Source organism: Balaenoptera borealis (genome assembly GCF_965194805.1).
Source record: "Balaenoptera borealis genome assembly, chromosome: 21".
NCBI classification, from domain to species: Eukaryota; Metazoa; Chordata; class Mammalia; order Artiodactyla; family Balaenopteridae; genus Balaenoptera; species Balaenoptera borealis.
The window spans coordinates 22454220-22471574 of NC_138880.1; the positions used below are offsets into that span (position 1 = coordinate 22454220).

General features: G+C 38.1%; 1 protein-coding gene across 4 annotated transcripts in view; it reads right to left on the bottom strand.

The window, feature by feature from the left end:
* Positions 1–17355, bottom strand: part of LOC309619762 (uncharacterized protein) — a 434282-nt gene that overhangs the window by 82464 nt on the left and 334463 nt on the right. For all 4 annotated transcript variants that reach the window (XR_014239186.1, XR_014239187.1, XR_014239188.1 and 1 more), the window contains exons 4-5: positions 16505–16740; positions 3506–3637 (exon numbers count right to left, since the gene is read on the bottom strand). The gene's annotated coding sequence lies outside the window, so the exon portion shown is untranslated. The remainder of the gene's footprint in view (positions 1–3505; positions 3638–16504; positions 16741–17355) is intronic.

Here is a 17355-nt window from a genome sequence, read left to right on the forward strand (position 1 = left end):
GATGGAAATGTCTCCAACATACTTTTGCCCATCCATACTTCCTGAACACCACTAATTTCACCCAGGCAAGCTTCTAACACCCACTATGTTATCCTGCACACCTCTGATTTCACCAATGAAAACTCATTTCTAAGGTTAATTATGCAAAGTAACAAGCCCCTCAGTTGTTGATGGGAGATAACCAAGCTGAAACACTTGTAGGAGCTGCTTGTGCAGAATGATCTTCCTCATCAGCTGAACACCCCCTGAGATGTGTGCTCCTGATTAGGGCAACTGGCTGTCCCATCTAACATGGAGAATATCTCACCAGCTCCAGGGAGGTTTTGTAAAGTAAATCATAAGCATCATAACAGGTCTTGTCATACCCTTTCCCAAAGTGAACCATTCTTCTTCCTGCACCTCCCTCAGGCCGTCTTCTCCTGGAGAAATCCCGTAAGTGTCCCAGATCACTATTTACGGTGACTTCCTCTGGGATGCCTCCCCATCTCCAAAGAAGCCTGGTAAGTGCCTCAACAGTGAGCTCTGCTCCACTCTGCTGTGGCGCTGTTGCATTTTATTGAAATTGTTTATACACTTACCTTTTTTTCTCTTTAAAACTCTACACTCCTAATAGCTAGCATTTATTGAGCCCTGTGTGTCCAGCACTGTGTTCATTCATTTACATGTGTTAATTTACTTGCTTCTTAGAATTGTATTATAATGTAAATCCTATTATTATTGTCCACATCCTTATTTTTCCAGTTTTACTGAGGTATAATTGATGAGTAAAAATTGTATATATTTAGGGTGAAAAAAAACCCTCTACATTCCTTAAGAGCAGAGACTGGGTCATTGATTATCTGTTTATTCCCAGGGGACCGCCACACACCTGGTAGCATGTAGGTGCTAAGTGAGTGATCTTAGAATCGATGAAAGGGAACAAGCCTAATAGCTTATATTGGAAACTGCTATTTTATTCACAATGATCAAACATTTTGAATGCCTATGATGCAAAACGACATGTACGATGATCTGGAAATATGAAGAGATATAAGTCAGGAGCCCCAGTCTTCTGAATTCACATTCTAGTTGGTTAGATAGATACACAAAATAGGCAATGGTAATAGAACATGGATAAAGATGTATATCCCCACTTTCAGGGGCAAAAACTGACTGTCAAGTCAATCAGGGTAATACCATCCTCTTGTTCTTAAAATTGATTCCCTTATCTAGGCCTAAGTCAATAAGTTTTGACATTACCCTGATCAGACCTTGCTTTAGAAAAGAGCACATGACACATTTTAGGGCCAGTGAGACACAAGGGGAGTTTGCCTGGGATTTCTGAGAAAGAAATCTTACTCTTTTAGAGCTTTCAAGAGAAACATATCCTCTTCCACTATGTGTGATGTACCCATAAAAGCCTGGAACTGCAGCATTTTGCTATCAAGGAGGCAGTGAGTCTTACAAAAATCTAACATAATAAAAGGCAAAGAGGAGAGATAGAAAGAACCAGTTCCTTTGTACACAACAATGTGCTGCTGAATCAAACCAGCCCTGAAGCTGTGTCTCATATAGGCTTTCCATTATAACTGAATTTTCCCTTATCTCAGTTTTCTCCCTACTTTCCATTATTTATATTTGAAAACCATTAATTATAAGTGTGAAAATAGGACAAAGAATCCAGATTCCAAGATTTGTATTTAATTTATTCCTCAGTATGCACTGGCTAATAAAGCTGCTGTTTTGACCAGTATGGCTAGTCACTTAAATTAGACTAATTAAAATAAATACACTCAGATACTAGAGTGGTCTGGTGGAATTAACCAAACCACCCATAGTTTTGGCATCAGGTAAACACTCAACCTGGTTTGAACTACCAGGCATTTGCTTATTAGATATTTAATTGTAGAAGAAAAAGAATCGGGGGGAGAGAAAGATGACAGCACATGAATCTTAAGGAGGAGACCGAAATGGAATAACCAACCTTCAAAGGCAGAATGCTGCCTTCTGTAAGAAAGAAGTTCTGTACAATTCATAGAATGGAACAGAAAAAAATTCAAGAATAACTATAATATCACTGCAAGATGATTAGGAGCCAAATCTTTTTAAGGCAGGATTCAAACATATCTACTACAGAGTGACCTATCCTCAGGTGCATGAGGTTTAGCTGAATTCCTTATACGACTGGAGGTCAAATAAAATGTATTTTTCAAGTGCTTTGAGAAGTTATCCTCATGCTTGTTTGGAAAATTTAGCACAGTAACAGCATTCAGAAGTAAATCCCAGCCCTACAACCTGCATAGAAAGAAGGTATAAACTGAATCTTATTATTTCTGCTTCTTCTCTGTTTCCTACACAATCCAAGGTAACTGAAAAGAATTAATTTAACTCTTACAGATCATCAGTTTATTTCAATAAATTTCCAGAATAGTTTGTATGTGATCATTTTAGAACATTCCTGTTTGACAATTTCTTTTTCCATAAAAAATGCCTGATTCTACAGCCTCAGTTCAAAGTGCTGAAAGGATTATTCTTATGCACTAAATCCCACTGCCAACTAGCAAGCCGTGTAGGTACAATGTGAAATAAGGCCAGTGCATGCCATAAAGAGCTCATAAGTTATGGCAAAGAAAAAAATGATGGGTTCACATAAAAAAAAGACACAGAATAGTCTTAAAGCAGGGTTCCTCAATCTCTGAACTATTAACACTTTGGGTCACTATTAACGTTTTTTGTTGTGGGCCATTGCCCTGTGCATTATGGGTTATTTAACAGCATCTCTGGCCTTCACCCTTTAGATGCCAGTAGCCCCCAGTTGTGACAATCAAAAACGTCTCCAGGTATAGCCAAAAGGCCCCTCTCCTGGTTGAGAACCACTGGTTTAAGTAAAATAATTTTCAGATGAAATGATGGTAAGTTGGTGCTTTATGAGCATTATCTAATTTTTACAGGGCCTTGAAAAGCAGATACTATTAGTTCATCTTAAATGGAAATGGAATTAGTGTGAGATGGAGCAAACAACGACCCAAGGCCCAACGATGGTCCTGGATTCAAATGCTGAATGTGCCTGGTACTGTTCTAGGCCCTGGACATTGAACAGTGACCAAGACATAATTTTTGTCCTCAAGAAGCTTCTAGTGCTTTGACTCCTGGCTGAGGGGTGGAATGGAGACAGTGCTATGGGAAGCGATCTGAGACTCTTCATGCAGCCTTGGAACTGGGAGGAGAAGTGGTCAGAGGAAACTTTCTGGAGGAAGACCTGAGGGGTGAAATGGAATTAGCCAGATGAATGAGGGTCAAGATGGGCTTTGGAGGCCAAAGCAGAGAGGAAGAGCATTCCAAGGAGTGCAAACAGGATTTACAAATGCCAGGAGTTAAAAGAGAACGTGGCACAGTTCAGCATGACTGAAGAAGAGGATGGGGAAGAACTGACAGTACTCCTCAAAGTGTCTTAGAGCAAAATGATGCGCTGGAAATAAGATCAGTTATTTTCTACCATCCTCATCACATGTTGGAAAAAGCTTACCTGTGCTTCCAAGGAAATCCTGGTCTACACATATGGATCAGCCATGGTGTTGGTTTGATAATAGAATTAGTGCTGTGTTCTTGACTAAGCATTAAAAACGAAATAAAAACACTAGGATGAGATCATCTCAACCTGTTGAAAATAGAAAACAGTAGAAACTCAGTAGGCATTAATGTTATTTAATTTTATTTGTGTTATTACTTATCTCCATATAGCTTAGAACTTTTTTTTCCAGAATATTCTCACAATCTAGTAAAAATATATATAATTTCATTAAACTTCAGAGGCTGTCTGAACTGTGCTGCTCATAGTATTGAGCAAGAGGCACCTCAGAGGTCTACTCAGAGCCAAAGGGAATCGGATTTCCAGAAGCTTCTGTCACCCAGAGCTAGTTTAGGGGAACTGTACTGAGAAAGCAGACCTGTGAAAAAAGTCCAAGAGTAGACAGGTGTTTACATTGTGCTTCAATTCACTTCAAGACATTGTATGTGTGCTTCATGAGCATATTTATACATTATATTTAAATTAATTTCCTTCCGATGAATGTAAAGAAAACATTTAACTGGGTCTCAAGATGTAAGAGAGCCAAACCTTCTCTTTGGTGTTTTTTCACTGTCTTCAACTTGTATTTTTAAGCTATGAACTTCATCATTACACCTACTGGATTTAGGAGACTAAGACGTAGTGTGGCTTAAAAAAAGCACTGGCACCACAGTCAAGAGATCTGGGTCTCTTGATATTTTATAAATAGCATGATTGATACTGTGTTGCCATAGAGAAGTCATATGAATTGATCGACGTACATCCTGACAACCTCACCAGGTTGTCGTGGGGATAAAAATAATGAAATCCTACACAAGTGCTTTAAAAAGTGAGATGAGTAATGAAAATATTTTGGGGTGTGATGTGTGCATTTTACGGCTCCCAAATTCTAAGCGACTACATTTTTAAACGTTTGAAAGCTTCCCTTTGCCTCCACGAAAGAGAGAGAAGAACCACAGGAATAGGACTTTTGAGGGGACCTTAGAACAAACTCGGTCTCTGCTAGATTTCCGTGATTCCTTCGTCAACCTCCTTCTCAGTCACCGGCACCTTGTTTTTCCTAATGCCCCGTCCCCAGCCATCCTCCTTTCTCTCTACAAGATCGCTATCATTATAATGTCAATAGATATAGTTTCTTCCATATTTAAAAAAAATAAAATGCATCCCAAACCCTTCTTTGACTTCACTTTCCTCTTCAGCTACCACCTATTTTTTCTCCTTCACAGCTAAATATCTTTTAAAAGTTACTTATACACTCTTTCCTCTTCTTCCATTAGTGTGTCAATCCACTCCAATCTGCAGTCTGTCCCTAGGTTTCCTAACACTCATGTCACTAACTACTGAGGGCGTTTTCACTCCTCAGCTCACAGGACCTGTCACTCATTCAACACTGCTGTCCCTCCTGTTCCGGAAAAGCTCTCTTCCCTGTGGTCCACTAGGCTTTCCTCCCCTCTCGCCACCTCTCTGCATGCTCTGCTCCCCTCAGTGAGTTGCAGCTCCTCCTCTATACTGGATCACTAATGTTTGGAATTCGTCAAGAGTCTTTCCTTAACCTGATTCTATTTTTATCATATAATTTTTCCCAAATAGGTATCATTTGTGGCTACAGTTGCAACAAGCATTGTGGCAGAGCTCAGTGACCCCCGTAGATGTTTTCTTCTCTACCACAGCAGCCTAGGAGAGAGAATTCCCTTGTAATACTTGCCTCAGTTTGCAACTATATCTCTCAGTCCCCCGCTGATGAACAACTGTGCTCCCCTTTCTAGTCCAAAACTAATGGGAGAAGAAACCATATCTGTTTTATTCACTTTTAAATTCCCAATGCCTAGCAGAGTTCTTGCCACATAATGGGCACTTAATAAAAATGCATTAACTGAATGATTAAGGGACTGAATGTAGAAATGAAGGAATGGTAAAATTTTTATGGATTGTAGGCTACAGTGGGACACCCAATGTTTTCTCTATTTCTCTGATTATAAAAACAATGCATGTTCCCTCAACTTATTCAGGTCTCTATTTATATGTCACCTTTGGGAGAGGTCTTCATTGATTGCCCTAACTAAAAAGTTCCCCTTTTCATCATCTGCTCTCTCCTTAGACCCTGCTTTATTTTTTGTAGAACTTAGCACTATCTGACATAATTGTGTGTGTATGTGTGTGTGTGTATTTATTTTCTACATCCCCAGACTAATCAAGTGGTGAAGGGGAAGGGGATGATGGCAGCAGTATGCCCTAGGAAGAAAGAGTATTTTATCACTGACATTGTTTAGAATTGAGTGATACTAAAAAATGACTGACTTTTGATGGGTTATTTTTTTTTAGTTCACTACAGACAGTACACCCTTTATTACCTGCATTCACGACGGACCTCTCCCTCTGTTACACCCTTAGTGCACCAATGTAAACCACACTAGAACAGAGATAGCTTTTGGTTTTTTTCATGGCTCTTTCCCATGTTAGATAAGAAAGGTCAGTATAAGCATTTTGGAAAATAAATATTAACATTAAAAAATAGACAAAAATAGCCACTCATAATCCCTTCATTGAAAGGTTTAAATGGTTTTTTAAAACACTTTAACATGTTTTCTTCCACTTTTTCTATGTATGTTTTAACATAACTAAGAGCATGAAATGTATTCACATACCTGCAATTTAATTTTTTGTCCTTAATAATTTCCAAGTAGTTAAGTGAACACAATCTGAAAGCAAACAGCCACAGTTCCAATCCCTCATCAGCCACGTACAGTCTTGTGAGCTCTTAAGTCACATACTTAACATCTTTGAGCCTCAGCTTCCTGATTTTAAAAATAGGCTAATCACATAACTGCCTCTTTGGGTTGTTACAAAGATTAAGTGAGGTAATCTATGTGCCTGGCTTGTGGTAAGTGAATGTTGGTTTGGGGATGTGCAGCCTCTAGAACGGTCTGCAGTGATCCTAGCCTCTGGGCATTTGCATCCTTGTGTCATCTCCTGCCTTTGAGTTTGGACTGTGACTCAGTGCTGAAGAAATGACTAGTGATGCACAGCCAGAGAACAGAATACGGCAAAAGTAACAGGGATGTCACTTCTGAGAACTGGTTACAAAGAGACTGTGGTTTCTGTCTCGTACACCCTCTCTTGCTCTCTCCTTAAACTCCGAGGGAAGCCTGTTGTCACAGGTGAGCTGTCCTAGGAAGAGGTTCTTTGTGGCAAGGAGCTGCCAACAGCCAGCAAGAAACTGAATTCTGACCACAGCATGAATGAGCCTGGAAATGAATTCTCCCCTGTTGAACCATCACGTGAGACCACAGCCACAGTCCAAATGGTTTACAACATTGTCAGAGACCTCGAAGCAGTGGCATTCAGATAAACCTTGCCTGGATTCCTGATCCACATAAACTAAGAAATTAAAAAAATGTTTGTTGATTTAAAATAATTTCTGCATTTTGGAGTAAGGTGTTATGTAGCTTTTATGAATGTGTAATTTCAGATATTGCGGAGTGTGGAGAGTCCTCTGGAATGTAATACTTTTCTTTCCCACCAAGGTTTTGAAAAAGAGATATGAAACAGAACTGGGAAATGGGAAATTAGTATACCTTTTTTTTTTAATTAGTAAAAGTTAAGCTTCGGTATGTGGCTTAGTGTGATAGCCAAATAATCTTTCTAACTGAATCTCAGAGGTAGGCAGACTTAGAACCCTATCTTGGACAGCACTGTATGAAAGAGCCTTTCTCATGTGGCTGGAAAGAACAGAATCTAGAGAAAGAGTCTGTTACTGGGGAGAAACAGAAAGAAGTCTTCTTCCAGCAGCCAGATACCCAAAGGAAAAGAGGGTAGAGCAGATCATGTCGAGTTTTGCATCCGAAATTTACCAGTGATTCCAGGGGCAGCATGAGTAATGGGGCAGAGTAAACCCAGGAGGCAACTACCATGGAGTTCCCTGCACCTAGAGGGAACTTAGTCAGTATTGATTAAGTAGTACTCCCTAATTTTAACCTTTACAAACTACTTATGAATATCACTGTAATAGTTGTACCATATTCAGCATGTGGTTGTATTCCAATTTATTAAACTAATCGCATCTTGTTAGAAGTTTATATTATTTCTAGTTTTTAGTGTTATAAGTATTGCTGATATGAATGTCTTTCTCCTGATTTCTTCAGCATAACTCCCCAAAAAGAGAGTTGCTAACTCAAAGTTTATGAGCATTTACATGTTTCCTCTGTATATTGCTAAATTGGTCTCAAAGGTCTGATTAATTTCCACTCCCTTCAGCAGAGTATAAAAATGTGCTGACACTTGAAGCCTTGGATTTTAGACTTTATTTAATAATCTGTGCTAATTTATAAGTGAATCATATCTTGTCCTTATCTGAATTTACAATCCCTTGATTATTAGTAAGGCTGAAGACTTTTCATTGTTAACTGGCCATTTGCATTTCCTTTCCTCTAAATTATCTGTGTGTCTGGTGCTCGTGGATCTGTTGCCATCATCCACCTCTGTCCTGAGGGCAGACACTCAATTGCCCTCTCTCCTGGAGCAGGGTGATCCCACAGAGAAAAGGGCCTGGGAAAATGCCCTGAATGTTTTGGATTATTCTTAACATTTCTATAATTCCCTTTTTTTAAACAATTTTTCTAGAGTGTTTCATACTCTATTATGGCTCATAATAACACTGAATGTAGCATGATACATATCAGGTTTTGTTCCAAGGGCTTTGTATAGATTAATGCACTGAATCCTCACACTGACCCTATGAAGTAGCTACTATTTTTTTAAAAATAAATAAATTTATTTATTTATTTTTGGCTGCATTGGGTCTTCGTAGCTGAGAGGAAGCTAAGGAGAAAAAGTACTGAGTATCTGTTTTGCCGCAGGTAAAACAGATGACAGGCGGCAGAGCTGGAATCTAAACTCAAGAGCTTCCATGCCCAGGTCCGTGAGCTTATCCACTAATCCACCCAGTACAACACCTTGGTTAACTCTAGAGGATAGTGGACTCAATTTTTCCTAACAAGTCATCCTCAATAAATAACATGTTTGCACATTAAAATGATAAGGATTCTACCTCACTCTGATAAGGTTTTAATAATAAAATGATTGTTTTCAAAACTGAAGAGCTTCTCTTTACAACAGCCAGGACATGGAAGCAACCTAAGTGTCCATCGACAGATGAATGGATAAAGAAGCTGTGGCACATATAAACAATGGAATATTACTCAGCCATAAAAGGAATGAAATTGAGTCATTTGTTGAGATGTGGATGGATCTAGAGACTGTCATACAGAGTGAAGTAAGTCAGAAAGAGAAAAACAAATATTGTATATTAACGCATGTTTGTGGAACCTAGAAAAATGGTACAGATGAACCAGTTTGCAGGGCAGAAGTTGAGACACAGATGTAGAGAACAAATGTATGGACACCAAGGGGGGAAAACCACGGTGGGGTGGGGATGGTGGTGTGCTGAATTGGGCGATTGGGATTGACATGTATACACTGATGTGTATAAAATTGATGACTAATAAGAACCTGCAGTATAAAAAAACAAACAAAGAAACAAAACAACTACTACTAAACTTTCTTTGGGTTATTTGTATGGAAATATGTTAATAAAAAAAAAGCTGTGGCACATATATACAATGGAATATTACTCAGCCATAAAAAGAAATGAAATCGAGTTATCTGTAGTGAGGTGGATGGACCCAGAGTCTGTCATACAAAGTGAAGTAAGTCAGAAAGAGAAAAACAGATACCGTATGCTAACACATATATATGGAATCTAAAAAAAAAAATGGTTCTGAAGAACCTAGGGGCAGGACAGGAATAAAGACACAGACGTAGAGAATGGACTTGAGGACATGGGAGGGGGAAGGGTAAACTGGGACAAAGAGAGAGAGTGGCATGGACATATACACACTACCAAATGTAAAACAGATAGTGGGAAGCAGTCATATAGCACAGGGAGATCAGCTCGGTGCTCTGTGACCACTTAGAGGGGTGGGATGGGGGGGTGGGAGGGAGACGCAAGAGGGAGGAGATATGGGGATATATGTATATGTATAGCTGATTCACTTTGTTATAAAGCAGAAACTAACACACCATTGTAAAGCAATTATATTCCAATAAAGATGTTAAAAAAAAATTGAAGAGCTTTATTTCTTTCTGATTATAAACGATGTGTATATTTTGATGTTTAAAGTGTTCAGGGAGTGCAAAAAATACAAAGAAAAATTATATAAGTTCATCCTCCAGAAGTAGAAAAAGTACAGTGTAAAAAAATGAGAGTAATCTGAAATTCTATTTTCATATTGTTGCAACAAAATCTGATGGGGTTTAAAAGCATAAAATCCTACTGGATGTAAAAGATTTTCACACCATCCTTTGACTATATATATTACACTGTAACATTTAGATGTTACCAAAGAAACATATATATTGGGGGAAATTTAATTATTTAGGTACAACCATCTTAAATTCAATTATAGAAAGGAGATTTCACTTAATTAAAGAGATGAAACAAAGCATTTAAAAACAGCCCAGATAATCTAGGATATTTGTGTTGCTTCCTGTAATTCTATTTCCCCTTCTATTTAGAACACTAATTTGTTCCATTTACATTAACAAGAAAGAACTTACCACACATTTAAGTTAATCAAACTTATATAGTAAATCATGGGTGAATACAATTTAGGTGTACACTGCATCCCTGAAGCAATGCTATTAAAAACTGATGATTTCCACTTTACTGAATGCTCTAAAAATTATGACAAATATTTAAAATCAATTAAGATTGATTTTTGGTTAATGGGACTATTCAAAAATCATACAAGCTGGGCTTCCGTGGTGGCGCAGTGGTTGAGAATCTGCCTGCCAATGCAGGGGACACAGGTTCGAGCCCTGGTCTGGGAAGATCCCACATGCCGCGGAGCAACTAGGCCCGTCAGCCACAATTACTGAGCCTGAGCGTCTGGAGCCTGTGCTCCGCGACAAGAGAGGCTGCGATATAGTGAGAGGCCCGCGCACCGTGATGAAGAGTGGCCCCCACTTGCCGCCACTGGAGAAAGCCCTCGCACAGAAATGAAGACCCAACACAGCCATAAATAAATAAATAAATAAATAAAATTAAAAAACAAAAAACCCCAAAAAAACCCAAAAATCATACAATCCAAAAACTAAAAGGATAAGCACACTGTTCACATTTATTTAATTTAAAAAATTTAAACAATTTTTAAAGTCTAAAATAGTCTTTATTCGAAAACCCTTTTAAACTAAACATTGATTATTCTTCTAAAATCATTAATTATCTCATGCCTTAATTGTCAATGTTACAAAGTGGGAATTGATCCCAAATATATATTTTCTGGTCCTAAATTAGTAGTTATTTCACCTGTTTCAAAATACTGTGAAAAATTAAACTTCACAATGTAGGGACATAATATATTCAAGGCAAGCACCATATCTTTATCCTTTTGCATAACAATACACCTGGTTCATAGCAGACATGCAACCTATAATTGTTGCTATGTTTTCTATTTAAAGCTAACTGTATTATATCTGGAATATTTTGTTTCATATCAGTATATCACTAAACTTCTCTTTCACTAGGTGTTCAAAATGCACAGCCTCAAGAAAAACAAAAAATATGATCAACTATTTTGGTAGTAATCAAATGATTCCTCTGTACTTGACCTCTTTTGACTCTCTTTGATTAAAAATCAGATATTTGATTGGACTTAAACTGTAGGGTTTTTTCCTTTCTCTGTTTTTGTTTTCTCTATCTTCCACCCAATGTGGTTAAGTACTGAACTATAATAGAGTTGCATGATACAGAAAAAAGGACAGAACTAAGGTATATCCTAACTTTACCTCTTACTAACATGTAACTCTGAGCAAATTTCGCATTTGCAAAATAATAGGATCTAATATTATTTCCTCATAACACCACCTAACAAAATCATAATACTACGTATCGTCATATTTAATAGCTGCCACAGTCCTTGTCTATTTTTAGGTATTGTGTAATTTCTTTTCAACGTTATTTTTATTTCTAATTATTCAAGGTAATCAAAGATGTGCTTTTTTCGAAAACAGACTTCCACAAAAAACAGAAAAATTCTAAAAATGTGGATGCGAAAAACCTAAAAAGATAAACATTTTGGAAAAGTTGACAAAGAGTTGAAATGTTCCAAATAGATGACATGATGATGAGATATTAGGTGACAGTGAGTAAGTCCCATCTTTTCTATTTCTGGTTTTGTTCAGGGCCAGCCAGGGAACATGAGGGAATCAACAGCTCACGTGATCTTACACTGCCTACCTCTGTCGCTGGGACAGAAGGTCCTTTGATATGTCTCTCGTTACTTTGAGAAACTGGGTGCGCTCTAGTCAGTGTTAGGCTAGGCTGTAACATGGTGTGGGGAGGGTCTCATCCTGGCATTGGGATGCTTTGGATTGTCTCGTCAGCCCAGCAGCCATGGAGGACATTCTGTGCCGAAGCCTGGACCATGGTGCCTAAGAGCAGCTATGCCCAGCCTATGCTGTGGATAATCACCGACTCCATTCCTTCTCTGATGGTTGGCCTTCTGCCACATCTACACCGAGTGTTGCTTAGTGTTGGTGTTGAAACCAAGTTGTACAAGCCCTAAGACTCACTGATTTTTTTAAAACTGGCTGTGCACATTGACATGAATCATAATACTTTGCTGGGCAAAAAAAAAAACAAACCCTGGCCACTATATACGTTTTACCAACTTACAAACTAAATTGATGATTTTTTTCCTTAAAAAAATAATAAAACCAGAAAATAATTCAAGCAGAAGCAGAACTATATGTGTTCTAAAACTATTAGTCAGTTATCAAAATATTGTTCAAAATGAAGCCAGACTAAACCTATGCTTTATTAAGTAGAAGTCCCTCAATAACTCAGCTGCCTCCAAATGGAATTCTGTCACGCACCCTTTCCGAGCTCTCCATGCTCAAAGACTGAAAACTCATCAAAGTCCGATGGGATTGATCTCTCCACCATGAAATCTTGTATAATTTTCTCAACTGCAGTTCTCTCTCCCATCTGGGAACTTATTAAAACATATTATCAAGACTTCTTGTGACAATCTTTATTAAAACAATATTAACAAGGCATGTGCATTTACAATCCCTAAATCCCTACTAGGTACAGCGTTCATCTGAAAATACCAGAATGCCCTACCAACAGTCCTGAAACAAGAGGAGCTTCCCTCCACCAAACAGCAATTCCAGAAGTGGACAGCTGCTGGGATCTTGCCTGACATCGCCTTCTCAGTCACTAGATAGGGGAGCAACCCTAAGCACCATGTTTTCATGCAATAGTGTGCAAAGGCACTAAGCAGGTGACAGCATGGAAGAGAGAGTCTCCTTGCCCCTTTGTATCTTTGTAGGGAGGCTCTAGAAGTCTTCCTGTTTTATCTCATTGCCCAGTGGAGGTCATGCCTACTTCTGGAACATACGTCTGTACCCTAAGATCAAAGTACCTGAACCAAATCAGGGTTCTGGTGAGAAGGAAGAAGGTCAGAGGTAGGGTACTTTTGGATAGGCAATATACTGTACCTAATTTAGATCAACATATGTAATACAACAAACCTATAAGATAGGGGAAGATGTTGATTTTTTTAACAACAGCAACAGCAAAAATCCCTGAGGTTCAAATACAGTAAGTAACTTGTCCTAGATCATACGACTAGACAGGAGTGAAACAGGACTGAAATTCAAGTTTCACTCACTCTAAATATTAGTTTCATTCTTAAGTTCATGTATTAATTCCCCTTTTGACTGTTAAATAATTTAACTGGAGTATGTTTGTTTCAGCTTTGTATGTGTTACAATTTATTGTATAAATAAAAAATAACTCCCTCAACTCTACTCGGTAAGATATTAATTTCCATAAAGATACTGAAAGACTTAAGCAGAATTTACAATAGAAAGAGGATGGAACATCAAGAAATAGTAAAGTTGAATACGGAGTAGGGAGGGAGCCATGGGACTTACTGTATTTTAAAATACAAAGCCAGCTACTAGTTATATGGCAAGAAAATTATTGCTACTAATAATGAATGACAGTAATACACCAGCAGTTAGAGATCCTACAAATAGTCTCTTCTGTTAGCTTAATGATGTAGGAAACAAGATATTATTTATTCTAGTTTTGCTATTGGCTTCTACATTTTACTAGTAAAGTGTCTTAACAGATTTTAGGATCACTCATGATAATCTAAATGGCGGTAAGAGACACCAACATATACCTAAGACAGTGGGTGACCCAGAGACCTTTTACAATATAATGTTTTTGAGGCAGACTTGTTTTGCTTATACTAGTATTAAAATGAGTTTGCTATTTTTGAGTACATTTCAGCTGGTCTAAATACAGAAGAGTCCCTGAAGGAAGCCATATTTAAATTAACTCTCCTCGGTATAGTTTTAAATTCTCACATTGACTGATTTTGCAATTTTTCTCACTGCCTGGTAAGGGCAAGTAATTTTGTACATTAAAATGCTATGTTTGAAATTGGCACCATTATTAGATACTGCAAGGATTTACCCAACAATTATTTGTGCAATTATTTGTATTTTTTAAAATAAAATATCTTTGTTGAAGGAGCACTTGTGACATAGACTTCCATCATTAGAGTTAATTAAACATCAAGAAAAATCAGTGTGCATTCACAAAGAATCAGTGTTGTTTTTGACTTCCATAAAGTCTCATGTTCAAAGCTAGGATTTATGTAGAATTTCATTTAGAAATATATCTATAATCACTGTGTTTCTACCTTCAAACTGAACATAAGGCTTCAGGCTGCAGTATCTTACACCTACACATTACAGCTGCCTTAGTTCTCTCATCTCTTTTTCACTCTCTTCTTACCTTTAATTAAAATGCATTAAAGAAAGAAAAAAGAAACAAATGGTTGTAGAAAGTAGCATTTAAATGGAAACGATTTCTCTAAATACTGCTGTTTAGGAAATATACGGCATGGTGTGCAGCTTTGTAATGCGTCAACAAGTACACACAAGATAACATAAATATTATTGATTATGATGTTGGATGGAGTGAAAAGGACTGTTCCTGGGATCTGACTTCCAGATGGAACTTTTCAACATGTGAGCTAAAGCGTCTCCTGAATCTTTCACTTTTTGAAATCATTTGTGTTTTCATAAAATTTACAAATGCATATAACTTAAGTTGCTTTTCTATTGCTGCTGTAGAAAGTTACTGCAAATTTAGTGGTTTAAATAATACGAATGTATCATGTTAGAGTTCTAGAGGTCAGAAGTCTGAAATGGTCCCTCTGGGCTAAAGATAAGGTAGTGGAAGGATTTCATTCCTTTCTGGAAGCTCTGGAGGACGATCTGTCTCCTTGCTTTTCCGGCTTCTAGAAGCTGCCCTTGTACCTTGGCTTGTAACTCCCTTCCATCCTCAAAGCAAGCCAACAGCCAGTCAAGTCACATCCTATTCCTCTGCCACTGACTCTTCTGCTTTCCTCTTCTGCATTTAAGGACCTTGGTGATTACATTGACCCCATCTGAGTAATCCAGGATAATCTTTCTATCTTAAAATCAGCAGATTAGCAAATATAATTTCATCTGCTACCTTAATTCCCATTGGCCATGTAATTCAACATATTCAAAGGTTGCAAGGATTAGAACAGGGACATCTTTTAGAGACCATTTTTCTGCCAACCGCAAATATAAACAGATATACCCCACTCTAATAAATTAGAGGTATAAATGTTCAGTACTCCAACATTTTCACTCATAGATTAGACATATTTAAAGATCTATAAATGATGCATATTTGAACACGTATATAACCTATGTATACAAATAAATATCACTTTTTATAATAAATGTACTGGCATATTGATAAATATCCCTAAATAAAACAAGTCACGTGTTATATGTACAATAGTAAATCTAAGCTCTTTGCTTCACTTCCCTGGTTTTTGCCTTGGCTCCTGTATCATACTTTATCAACCCACTTGTTCTAACAAGGGACTGACCATCCACCTCTCTTTCAAAAAACAAAGGCATATAATCACATTTGCACACACAAAAACCCACTTACAAGCACACACCCACACACCTAATCAGGTTTCTGAATCAATCCCATCTGAGGGAGGGAAAGTTTTTTCATCCTGATTTCCAGGGGTTCACCTTTTAGTTGCTGCTACTAAATCCACTCCCATGTTGTTTCCTGGACTGAAGCCATTCTAATCCCAGTGATGCCTAATTCTGATAAGAAGGTTATGGTTATACCTGCATGTCACAGTCTGAGTCCCCTATGTCCCTTCAGTATAGGCATACACCGCGCATCCTGGTTCACCTTTCAGTATAGGTTCACACTCTGAGGAATCGTATAGCCTACCTCATATTTTGATTCTAGGAGGATCCTAAAATCCTGACTGCACGTTGACTACATTGGCTTCAGAATGTAAGATCTTGCACACTCAAATTAATTTGTGGCATGGCTATTGAGCAGAAAATCGTATTTATTACACAATGAGTTTTGTTCTATTGGGAATGGAAGAGGAGTTACACTGGCAGAATTCACTCTGTCTTAAATAAATAATATGCCCAACCTAAAACAGCTGAAGAACGTTGAGCTTCTTAGGTAGCTAAATTCCCTAAAAATTTTATTCTTTGAGACATTAAATCATTGCAATAAATATTTACTAAACACATATTGTGTACCAGGCTTAGCTCTAGGCACATGGGATACATGAGTGTACAAAAGAAAAAATGACCCCTGTCTAACACGTGTCATGTTGCAGAGCAGAGCACTGCATTCAGGAAACCTCACATAAAGGGCTTTGTCTTAATAATCCATAGTGCAGGAAGGAAGCAAAGGCAGGCTGCCTTTCTCATGGTCTTGTTCTTCCCTAGGCTTGCTTCTCTTTCAACTTATATTTTATAATTTACCTTTTTCTGTGTTCTTTCATTATAACTTACCCATCACTAGAACGTAAGCTCCAAGAAGGCAGGAAATCTTATCCATGTTGGTCACAGCTGCATCTTCATGGCTCAGAACAGTGCCTGGCATATAGTAGATTCTCAAGAATTTATTTGTGGAATGAGTGAATAAATAAGTGAACTTTGCCTTTTGGTCCACTCCTGGCTGCTCTCCTCCTTGGCTCCTGTGTCATACGTTATCCAGTTTCTGTGGTCTATGTCTTCATTGGCAGATGCTGAACAAAGGAAAGGGAGTACTAGTATTTTTTACCTTTAGCTCTCATAGCCTTTGTTTCTTCACCTGTACAATGAGGGTAATAAAGGTTTTATTACTTATCTACTATTGTGTAATAAATGAACCCCAAATTTAGTGGCTTAAAACAATATCAATAAAAGTGTATTATTTCACGTAATTTTTATGGGTCAGGAATCTGGGAGTGGCTTAGGTGGGTTCCTAGAACCAGGGTCTACTAGCCAAGGTCTCTCATGAAGTTGCAGTCAGGAAACTGGCCAGCACTGCAGTCATCAGAGGCTTACCTGGGGCTGAAGGGTTATTTCTTGGGTGGCTCACTGGCAAGTTAATGCAGGTTGTTGATAGGAAGTCTCAGTTCCTAAATTTGTGGTCCTTTTCATAGAACTACCTAAGTGGCCTAATGACATGGAGATGGCTTCCCTCCGAGAGTAACCCAAGAGTAAGCAAGGCAGAATCCACATGGCTTGTGTGATCTAGCCTCGGAAATCACACACCAACCTTTCTACAATATTCTACTAGTTACATGGGTCAGCCCTGTTCACTGTGAGAGGAGAGTACACAAAGGCACAAATACCAGGAGGCGAGGATCATGGGGGAT